This window comes from Bos javanicus, chromosome X (genome assembly GCF_032452875.1).
Source record: "Bos javanicus breed banteng chromosome X, ARS-OSU_banteng_1.0, whole genome shotgun sequence".
NCBI classification, from domain to species: domain Eukaryota; kingdom Metazoa; phylum Chordata; class Mammalia; order Artiodactyla; family Bovidae; genus Bos; species Bos javanicus.
This window is the reverse complement of record NC_083897.1, coordinates 134369470-134381499: the sequence shown is the minus strand read 5'-3', so window position 1 is coordinate 134381499 and position 12030 is coordinate 134369470. Positions and strand designations below refer to the sequence as shown.

The 12030-nt window shown below is 40.9% G+C and overlaps 1 long non-coding RNA gene across 1 annotated transcript in view; it reads left to right on the top strand.

The window, feature by feature from the left end:
• The window catches only part of LOC133242085 (uncharacterized), an 83607-nt gene that overhangs the window by 63394 nt on the left and 8183 nt on the right, over window positions 1-12030 (top strand). The window contains exon 2 of the long non-coding RNA XR_009734761.1: window positions 2338-2459. This is a non-coding gene — a long non-coding RNA (uncharacterized LOC133242085). The remainder of the gene's footprint in view (window positions 1-2337; window positions 2460-12030) is intronic.

The window sequence follows — 12030 nt, the reverse complement described above, 5'->3', positions numbered from 1 at the left end:
GAAATCTAAGTAGGACTAGCCTAGCTCTTTCTGGCTCCTAGTTTGTCTCCTCATTCTTAGTTTGGAAATAGACTCACTCAAGTAACTTTCTTTCTTTCCACGTTTTGTATTGCTACTTTCTGGCTCAGATGGTAAAGAATCTGCCTGCAATGCAGGAGACCCAAGTTCAACCCCTGGGTTGGGAAGATTCCCTGGAGAAGGGAATGGCTACTCAGTCCAGTGTTCTTGCCTGGAGAATCCCATGGACAGAGGAGCCTAGTGGACTATAGTCCATAGGGTCACACAGAGTCGGACACGACTGAAGAATCTTAGCATGTGCACACCTCCTCTCTTAGGTCGAGTTCCTTAGAAGCAGAACCTGAAGCTCTGAAGGAAATCTGGTGCATTGTGGGCAGTGCCCTTCAGGAAGAACTTAAGAGGAGGTGGGAAGCTGAGTGAGGACATGGTCTCACCTCTCTTAAAGAGAGGCTCTGAAATACAAATCACACCTGGGAGTTATCCTTGCCTTGAGAGAAGGGGTCTCTTTTGTACCCCCATATCAGTCAGTCTTTGGCGATGGACCATGGGGTGGGGTAACTTCCTGGAGAGCATAGCTACCATCACTCCAGGGCAGTTCTGCAGAGAAGGAGGCAGCTGGGGTAGTCCACGTTCTCCCCAGCAAGGGGGTGGGTGCTCTGGCCTTGTAAATGGAATCTGGGCAAGGTACCAATTGCGTCTACTGCATATGCTTCACATCCATTAACCTCCTCAGCAACCCCAAGAGGCAGAAATTATCATCACTGTATTTTCAGATAAGAAAGCTCCAACCCAGCCTAGTGCTCATTTTCAGGGCATTGCTAGGGAAACATGCTTAAGAATTCCAGAGTGTCTTTTAGCTCTTCATTTTATGTTTTTAATTGTATTCAATTCATGAAATATGCACTGATCACCAATATTGTATAGAGTCGTCATACAGGAGAGTTTAGCTGAAGGCGCCAGTTACACATCTTTCTCCACTGGAGGCTTTGATGTTGAAAGACCCTTGGACCAATTTTGCCCAACACTTCAAATTATATAATTAACTTTGTGTACCTTGTTGGATTCAACCTCAAACTGATGAATCTGTCCTTCTTAAATCATTTGTGTGAGTTATCTGTTCATAAAATAGGTCTTTTAATGAGGAAATCTGACAATGGCTCTTCATTTAAATCAGTAATTAAGGATAGCATGGATACATTATTTTAGTTGCCAGTGCTGTACCTTTTTAATCCTTAAGCGAATAGCTTGAAAGAGAGAGACAGATGAGTAAAAATATCTCTGAATAAGACTGGACACAGCCTTCTTGGGTTTTCGGTACAAAAAGGAAATGATTGTGAACCATGGGTTTTCTGTGAAAGAGGGTGATCCTTCCTTTTAGGACTTTACATCTTTGTTTAAAAAAATGGGACAGGTGTCCATCAGCAGTGATCTCTGGGGAATTGGGGAAGATTGCTAGGTAGATTGAGTGTGAGCCATAAATTTTCAAAATTTTTATTTGTTTTAAAAATAGATAATACATCACATGGTTTAAAATTCAAAAGGATATTGTAGTAAAAAATCTCCTTCCCTTATCCTGCAGGTACCCACTTCCCTTTCCCAAAGGCAACTAGTGTTGTCAGAGAATTTTTTTCAGAGATGTTTTATGAATATTCAAGCAGGTACATGTAAATATTTGCTAATATATTTGAAAATTCAATGGAGAGAGTAGAAATAAGAAAACCCTTGTATTAGTTTCCTAAAACTGCTGGAACAAATTACCAGAGGCTTAAGATGAAAGAAAAGTATTTTCTCACAGTTCTGGAGGCAAGAAATCCAAAATCAAGGTGTCAGCAGGGCCATTCTTTCTCTCAAGGCTCTTGGAAGAGTCTTTCTTTGCCATTGCCTAGTTTCTGGTGGTCTCTGGCAATTCTGGGCATTCTTGGACTCGAGGGTACATCATTCCAATATCTGCCTCTGTCATCACGTAGCCATCTCTTCATGCGTCTCTGTGTCCAAATTTCCTCCTTCTTACCAGGATACCAGCCACTGGATTAGGGCCCACTCTAACATAATATGATACCATTTTTAACTTGATAACTTCTGCCAAGATGGTATTTCCAAATAAGGTCACATTTATAGGTATTGGTAGTTAGGACTTGAGCATATCTTTTTAGGGGACCTGATTCTACCTACTTCAATCCATAATGTTATCATTTCAAAGCTTAAAGCAGGCTTTGTAGAGAAGTAGAGATCAATTCACCTTTGGGATATGGAATAAAGTTAATAATTCTCTTGCTTAGGGGAAAAACAAATACCCAAATGGATCTTTCTCTTTTGCAGATAGGAAGCAAAGACCAACAATGATAAAGGAAGGTTTGTAAACCTCCAGTGACATTAAGAAACCAAGCTCTTCTGGATGAAAATGAGAGAAGTCGTCTATGTGGTGAAAAGTATGTACATCGGTGAGTTTTTTAACTTTTTTTTTACTCCTACCTATATAATAAGAAATACATCATGACCCAGACATACAAATGTCTGAATATAAGTATATGAATATATGAACTGAAGCAGTCTTGCTCCATTAAACAGCATGTACATTTATTATTTGAAATGAATTTAAATCTTTTCTAGTCTACCTTTTTTTCATTAATTTTTTCTCAAGGCCTCTAATGTTTTGCCTCCTGTAGTATGAATAACACTTTTTGGTGATATGTCCTTCCTTAGGAGGGGATTTATAGAATTTCAGTGCCTGCTTGTTCTCATAGAGTTGTTTTTGCATGGCAGGAAAAAAATGAAGAATTAATCTTTTCCTCCCCAAGGAAGAGTGAATATCTATGAAAGGGAAACGATGAGCTAATCACCTTGGCTCAACGTAGATGGAACTGCTAGTATGGTACATGCATGTTATTCAGTTTTACATTAGATTCAGACAGATGTGCTAAGGTTGGGCTTTTTAGTTCCAATGTCTTCCTGGAGTCCTAAGACCAAGATTAGGGAGTTAGGCCTGTCAATCATTTTGGAAAATTCTGAAGCTGAAACAGAATTGGGTGATGTCTTTAAGGGAGAAAGAAATGTCTCTGGGACCTCTCCTCCAGAGAGAAGAGATGGCTCAGGGACATTTCTGTTCGTGGAGTGAAAAGGAGGTGGAAAAATGAAGAGTAAAGTTAACTCTTTCAAACAGTGGTGAAGTCAGGGCAATTGGCAGAGGTGCTCTTCCGGGACTAGTTGTGAGCTCTGTGATAGGTTCTTTTCATGGATGATCTTGGTGACTGCGCACATCCCTTTTTAAGGACCCCTGACACCATCCCCGAAAAGGAGTATGTCAAGGCTGTATATTGTCACCCTGCTTATATTTAACTTATACACAGAGTACATCATGAGAAACACTGGGCTGGAAGAAGCACAAGCTGGAATCAAGATTGCTGGGAGAACTATCAGTAAGCTCAGATATGCAGATGACACCACCCTTATGGCAGAAAGTGAAAAGGAACTAAAAAGCCTCTTGATGAAAGTAAAAGAGGAGAGTGAAAAGTTGGCTTAAAGCTCAACATTCAGAAAACTAAGATCATGGCATCTGGTCCCATCACTTCATGGGAAATAGATGGGGAAACAGTGAAAACAGTGTCAGACTTTATTTTTTGGGGCTCCAAAATCATTGCAGATGATTGCAGCCATGAAATTAAAAGATGCTTACTCCTTGGAAGGAAAGTTATGACCAACCTAGATAGCATATTCAAAAGCAGAGACATTACTTTGCCAACAAAGGTCCATCTAGTCAAGGCTATGGTTTTTCCAGTGGTCATGTATGGATGTGAGAGTTGGACCATAAAGAAGGCTAACCACTGAAGAATTGATGCTTTTGAGCTGTGGTGTTGGAGAAGACTCTTGAGAGTCCCTTGGACTTCAAGGAGATCCAACCAGTCCATCCTAAAGGAGATCAGTCCTGGGTGTTCATTGGAAGGACTGATGCTGAAGCTGAAGCTGAAACTCCAATACTTTGGCCACCTCATGTGAAGAGTTGACTCATTGGAAAAGACTCTGATGCTGAGAGGGACTGGGGGCAGGAGGAGAAGGGGACGACAGAGGATGAGATGGCTGGATGGTATCCCCGACTCGATGGACGTGAGTCTGAGTGAACTCCGGGAGTTGGTGATGGACAGGGAGGTCTGGCGTGCTGCATTCATGGGGTTGCAAAGAGTCTGACATGACTGAGTGACTGAACTGAACTGAACTGAACTGACACCATCGCTTAGCAGCAATGAATGTTGCCTATTCATCCCTGCCTCTTTCTCTGGAGTATTGCTCCCAGCAGAATGGGAGTGTTGTCACCTGGGAGTCCTGTTACTCCATTCTCCAAGTGGCTATGGCTAATGACAGACTGACACAGGGTACAGAAGGCTGGTCCCTTTTCCTTCGAGGTGGTACTGTCCTCTGGTGCAATTTGTACCCCAGAATTCCATGTGGGATCAAGTTGAAGCTAGATCCCAGTAAGACCTCGAGATTACTTCACTCCTTCCACTACCCCATCCTACTTTCCTCATTCCTTTTTTCTGTCCCAGAAGAAATCACGTGCCTAAGAACTCTCATCTCAGGTTTCAGTTCTGAGGAATGCAACCTAAGATAGTTACTTCTGTGTTGTCATTTCCTCAACTAGTAGTTTTATCATTACTTATTATTTTTTTATACTAAAGCTTCAGCCTTGCATTTGCATTTCACTTTGGAAATTAGGGAAGCTGATTAGGATCATGCTCTGGGTGAAGCAATGCAGAGGAGCAATGCAGGAATGCTTTGGAAGTGAACCTGGGAGTGGACACTGACCAGCAGCAGAGTCATCAGTGGCCCCGTGGGTGGAGGGAAGGAGTGGCTTCAAACCAGGAGGAGACTGAGTCATCCAGAAACAACCAAGGCAAATCCCTGGAAGAAGTGAACTTCCCCTTTTATTTGTTAAGAGAAGTCAAAGAAAGGCTAGAGTTATAGTGACAAGTCAGATGGGACTTCATGTGTTGTAATTTTGGGACCAGGAGTAAACTGATCTCATCTTGTCTGTATGGGCTATTGTCATATTCGTTTCCAAGTGCTGCTGTAACAAATGACCACAAACTTACCGACTTAAAACAACACAAATTTATTATAGTTCTGAAAGTCAGAAGTCTGAATGGGTTTTCAGATTGGATTCCTTCTGAATATTCTAGCAGAGAATTTGTTTCCTTACCGTTTCTGCAGCTTCTAGAGGCCATGTGCATTACTTGGCTTATGGCTTATTCCTCTGTTTTCAAAGCCAGCCAGATAGCATCTTTGAATCTCTCTCTGTTCTTCTGCTTTAGCTATCACATCTCCTTCTCTCTTACTCCTCCTATGTCCCTTTTATAAGCACCCATGTGAATACTTTGAGCACACCAAGATCATCCAGGATAATCTTCCCACCTCAAAATCCTTAACTTAATGGCATCTAGAATATCTTTTTGGCTACATAAGGTGACAACATTCACAGGTGGTATTAAATCATGGACATCTTTGCAGAAGGGCATTGGACAGTTAGGGAAACTTGGGCACAAAAATTTTATTTTCCTTTCAACATTTGCTTCATGTTCAATGCCTGAAATCAATTTTGCGGAGTTAAAATCTGTACTTACTCCTCACTCTTTTAGCAGAAGAGTTAGTCCGTGTCAGGGCTTGGACCCCATTACTAGGGTCATGAGTCTGTGTCACATGGCCTCGGAGAGTGCAGGGGTGCATGGTACAGCTGTGCCTATCCGTGGACAAGGCTTTCTCCTGGGATGCTTGTACAAGGGCAGAACCATGAGTGGCATCTCCACTAGGTCCATCCAACACCGACTCTTTGATTATATCTTTTGGGAAATCAATAAAGCAGAAAAGGAAATGATGAGATGATTCTTCTCTGGCCACTAAGAGTGTCTGTATATATCTGGCTGATATTTTGTATCCACTAAGGAAGCAAGACTCCAGTACTTTGGCCACCTTATGCAAAGAGTTGACTCGTTGTGGGGGCAGGAGGAGAAGGGGATGACAGAGGGTGAGATGGCTGGATGGCATCACCGACTCGATGGACGTGAGTTTGAGTGAACTCCGGGAGTTGGTGATGGACAGGGATGCCTGGTGTGCTGCTATCATGGGGTCGCAGAGTCGGACATGATGGAGTGACTGAACTGAACTGAACTGAACTGAAGGAAGCGAGGGGATTTAGGTAAAGTTACACTCCACAAGTCCCACTCCAGCCTCACTCTTTGTCTTTCTCTCTCCCTTAGATTGTCATGTGTTATACTTCTTTGTAATTTTTTGAACATCAAAATCAGGACTAGAGCTCCAGACATAGCCTGTAGTCCATGCAAATGAATCCCAGAACTATTGTTAAGTTTGATGCTAAGATAAAGTGACATGTGCTTCTTTCTCCATCAAATAAAAGTTCCTTTATGGACAGCAACTTGTGATTAATGTCAGTCAAGGGAGGAATGGTGTCAATCATTTGATATCAGTAATTTTTCCTTTGTATTCCTCAAATTGCCAAGAGAGGTCATTGAGAGTGAAGTTGCCTAGGTATTATTTTGCCCAGTAAAATGCCTTTGACTGAAAATTTTCCTGTTTTCTGTCTTTACATTGCTGTCCTGACATGAAAGAAGTAATTTGACCCCTCAGCAAAGGAGGCATGATGTCTTCTGCTCCTCAGACCTTGAGTTTATGCTTTTGGGTCTTCCCTGATTTCATTAATCTCCTTGGTCTTCTCTCCCTGTCCCTCTATCCTGTTCAGATTTTTTCACCACCATATTATGTATGTTCTTCACTCTAGTGTTTCTTACCTGAACAGGAGTCTGGTCAACATGTGGATGGTGTGGTAAGAGCTAAAGCTGGAAACGTAGGCTATTCTCCTTTTAAGATACTTGGAGTGTCTTTAAAAAAAGGTCATCTGGAGATTTTGAGTTGATTGCCATCTAATTTCTAAAACCCATGAGCCATTTCCCCAGAATGTTGCTTTGAGCCAATGATATTTCTGACAATTCATTATTCCTAATATAATGAAGAAAAAGAGATCTTGATTAAAGGTCAAAATCACACACATTGCCTAGTTACTTTTCACAATCCAAGATGTAGAACCATGAACTTGATGAATTCTGGGTATCATTGAGATGCTTCAGAAAACCAAGTGACTGCTTCATGGATATTTCTTCAGTCTTTAATATTTCTTGCTAGCCAACTGTGACAATTTTGTACAAGGCAAGAATATCCTTTCTTAATATGCTTCCTTCAATCCCCAAGAATATAAATGAGTTGATGACTAGGGCTATGAAGCATACAGGATTCCATATCACTTTAATATATTTCTGTGATTTGAGCTATTTATTTTGCCAGCTCAATGTTTTCCCGATGCCAGGAAGAAATCTTAATGAGACTGGAAACCTGTGATATTCTTCACCTGGGTATTGCTGTAGAGAGGATAGAATAGAATCCAGTTTGTGTTAAGTAATAATAATAATAATGATGGCAATAATAAAGAAATAAAAAAGACTTTTGTTTAATTCAACAAAAAGCAATAATGTGCTGTTAGGGGAAATAAGCAAAATTATTTCAGAAGTTGTCTGAGGTGTACGGCAGGCATTTAAAAAATATTAGGTGGAGGATTTTACAGGTACATTTGAATTGATTGAACTTTCATCCTGGGCAGTAATAGGTATGAGACAAATAGAAAGTCCTTTCACTCTTGAGAGCCATTGACTTAAGGGAAAGATTTTTACTGACAACTCATACATAAAAATGCAGTGTTATAAGTTTCTTTAAAAAAAAAAAACAGAGATACATGTATTATTCAATAGCTTGTTAAATTTTTAAGCATTTTATTATGAAAATTTCAATTTCACACATGCTTAGTGAGAACAGTATAATAAATCCCCATATTCCATCACTCAGTGTCAATAATTATTATTTTACCAATCTTTCAACTTTTTTCAAAATATGAAAAAGTTGAGTTATATCTTACAGATATTCTATTCAGTTTCTTGCTTAGTCATTTCTATTTCTTACGAACTTTAAGACAGCTCATCTTAATTTCAATAGATTTTCTTATCTCATACTTCCCTGAGAAGATAGGCTATTCAGTTTGAGATCTGCTATTTTCCCTTCTCTGCACTTCATAATGTTTCAGAATTCTGTTCTTTTTCTCCCATCCTCTCCTCCTGTGTCCTCAGAGAAGCAGTGTTTCTCCATGTGAAGTTAAACTTCCATCTGAGTATTTAGTCACGTTGGTCTCCTCCAGAATCTTGCCCTATTAATTTTCTGCCCATTTTATTTATTCTTTAATTTATAGTTGCACTGGGTCTTTGTTGCTTTGTGCAGGCTTTCTCTAGTTGTGGCAAGTGGGGGCTACTCTTCGTTGTGGTACGTGGGCTTCTCATTGCGGTGGCTTCTCTTGTGGCAGAGCACAGGCTCTGGGCACGTGGGCTTCGGTAATTGTGGCACACAGGCTCAGTAGTTGTGGTTTGTGGGCCCTGGAGCTCGGGCTCAGTAGTTAGAGTGCATGGGCTTAGTTACTCTGCGGCATGTGAAATGTTCCCCGACCAGGGGTGGAACCTGTGTCCCCTGCATTGGCAGGAGGATTCTTATTCCCTAGGCTACCAGGGAAGCCCCTCTCCCTCATTTTCTATCTTTAGTCTTTCTCTTGGCTCTGTTATCTCTGCCAATAAATATGTTCATATCTTCTCCAAACTCAAAAGACAGAACTACTAGGAACATCTTTTGAACTATTTTTCTCTGCAAACTGACTTTGACTCAAGCCTTTTGTGGTTATTCTTTTTCCACCTAGACTTGAAATCTGAGAAAATGTTGATGTCTTCTTGTTCTTCCACCATCCAGGCTTTAAGAATCCCTATTTCTTCACTGACTTTGCATCTGCCCCAGGTAAGAGGCAGTATTTTCCAAAGATGGTCACAAAAGTGTCTCCCATCTCACATGCTCTTCTTCGGGGTGACCTTGACACTTCTGCTTTTGGGTAGTAGGGTCTGTGTTCCTTCCCCTTGACCTGGGTAAACTTTGTGACTGCCTCGACCATTAAAGTATGACAAAGTGACACAATGGGACTGGGATGGTCATGAACGTGCCATGCATGTCCCTCTTGTTCTTTTAGAGCCCAGCCATCATGCTGTTAGAAAGCTTTAATTAGCCCACATGGAGAGACCATGTGGAGAAGCCATATGTAAGCGTTTCAGTCAGTAGCTGGCCTCAAGTATCAGAGAGGTGAATGAGGAAGGCTTCAAGATGATATACCCACTAGCTGTTGTCAAAACACTTCAGCTGAGGTGCAGACATTGTAGAGTGGAGACAAGTCATGCCTATAATGCACTGTTCAAATTCTTGACCAGCAGAATCTATGAACATAATAATTGATTGTTTTATGCAAGTTTTTTCGTTGATTTGTCTCCCAACCATAGCCCTGAAATACCTAGTCTCCTCTTCCTCACTTTGCTTGCTCTAGTTTACACACAAATCCTTTTTTTGTTTGTTTGTTTGCTTTGGTTTTCAGTTTTATTTATTTTTTTACTTTACAATATTGTCTTAGTTTTGCTATGCATTGACATGAATCCACCATGGGCGTACATGTGTTCCCCATCCTGAACCCCCTCCCACCTCCCTCCCCATCCCATCCCTCTGGGTCATCCCAGTGCACCAGCCCCGAGCATCCTGTATCATGCATCGAACTTGGACTGGTGATTCGTTTCACATGTGATAATTTACATGTTTCAATGCCATTCTCCCATATCATCCTGCCCTTGCCCTCTCCCACAGAGTCTGCTGTCTTGCATACAGGGTTATCGTTACCATCTTTCTAAATTCCATATATATGCGTTAATATACTGTATTGGTGTTTTTCTTTCTGGCTTACTTCACTCTGTATAATAGGCTCCAGTTTCATCCACCTCATTAGAACTGATTCAAATGTATTCTTTTTAATGGCTGAGTGATATTCCATTGTACACACAAATCCTTTTGGCCTAATTTTTGGACTAGGCTTTTATCTTTAAGGATTTCTCTAGTAGAATCAGTGCTGCCTCCATGTCTCACCTAAACATGGTACTCTCCTGTTTTTGAAATACTTTTCTGTCACTTAAAAAATTTTTGTAATTTATTTATTTTTGGCTGTGCTGGGTTTTCACTGCTGCACACAGGTTTTCTCTAGTTGCAGAGAGCAGAGCTATTCTCTAGTTGTAGTTTGTGGGCTTCTCGTTCTGATGTCTTCTGTTATGGAGCATGGGCTCTAGGGCTCATGGGCTTCAGTAGTTCCAGCATGTGGGCTCAGCACTTGCAGCTTGTGGGGTTAGTTGCTCCGTGGCATGTGGAATTTTACCAGAGCAGGGATTGAGCCCATGTCCCCTGCATTGGCAGGCAGATTCTCAGCCACTGGACCACCACGGAAACCCCTTTTCTGTCACATTTTTAATTTGCTTCCAAACACTGGGGAATGGGCATGGCATATTATAACAACCATTTTGCAGGTAAGAAACTGAGATTTAACTAAAGAGGTCTTATATGACTTTCAAAGTAGCTTGTAGAACTGGAACTAGAACAATGAAAGGGGACTTACTATGGCCTGTAGAATTTCTCAAAGACATTTTCCCACAGAATCCTTTCTGGAATCACCTATGAGCATTTGAAGAACACTGGTTTCCCAAGGGACATAGTTTGGGATATTTCCCTTCAAATCCAATTTATTCTTTTTATAGATTAAGCTTGGGAGATTTTATTTCCAAGAGATAATAAAGGAAAGATACAAAAGGGACGGGAACTAGAGTGCAAAGTTGTTCTGCCACGTCCTTGTAGCTTGCTGTATGGTGTAGGATTTTTTTGGCGTGCTTGTACCTTTATAATAGTTCTATCAGCCTGGCTCTGGGTGTCCCAGGTGAGAGAAGAAAAGACGTATTAGAATGTGTCAGTGCCTTTTAGCCAAATATTACTGTAGGACACTTGATTAAATAAATTGGGCTTATGACTCATTGCAGGGAATCATGGGGTCCCTCTGTAAGAGCATGTTAGAACATACTATAGGATTTGGGCTCCAGTGGGGTGAGTTAGAGGAGAGTCTAAGGAAGCAGGAGTTTGGTCTAGATGGGGTGCTATCAGAAAGTGAGGACAACACTATGGCTGGGTATTTTGTGAGTGTCAGTGACCTTATTTTTGTTTGTGTTTAAAGTTATGAAGTGGTCTTGTTTCATTTCATTTTTTTTTTTCTGCTTCATTGACTACTCTAAAGCCTTTGAGTTTTTTTTTTTCCTTTTTTAAAAAAATTTAAATTTATTTATTTTAATTGGAGGCTAATTACTTTACAATATTGTATTGGTTTTGCCATACATCAACATGAATCCGCCACGGGTGTACACGTGTTCCCAATCCTGAACCCCCCTCCCACCTCCCTCATTTCATTTTATCATGATCTCAGAGTAATCTTGTTTGAGGCTGATATACTGTGAGTTTATATTCTCCAAGAGAACAAAAATGGCCTGGCTGTGAGTGTCAAATGAGCTTATAAAAATATTGAGGTCTAGTTATGACCATCAGATTAGTTTCGTATATCAGAGGTTGCTTTTTTTTTTTTTTCCCACAGATCAATATTCTTAGTCACTTTAGGTATTACAGAGCAAAGCCAATCTCTTTGTCTGGGGCTAAGACTCATTCAAGGGAGCCTGACCTTGTTTGCGATGGGGTCTTTACTGCTAGGTCATGTTGTTGTTATCCTTCAGTCGCTTAGTCATGTCCAACTCTTTGCAACCCCATGGATTGCAGCACGCCAGGCTTCCCTGTCCTTCACCATCTCCCAGATCTACTGCTAGGTCATAGGAGACAATAAAGCAAAGAAACCTCACAAGCAGATGGCCAAAAGACTCAGTGAGTAGTATCAGATTTTTATTGCATGTAATCTTCAATAGAATAAAAGAGATTGCTTTTTAAAAAACCCAACAACCCTTACAACTGCTCTCTTTCAGAATTTTGAACCTTTCAGTCACAGCTTTATTAGAAGGAACATCCTCCTGG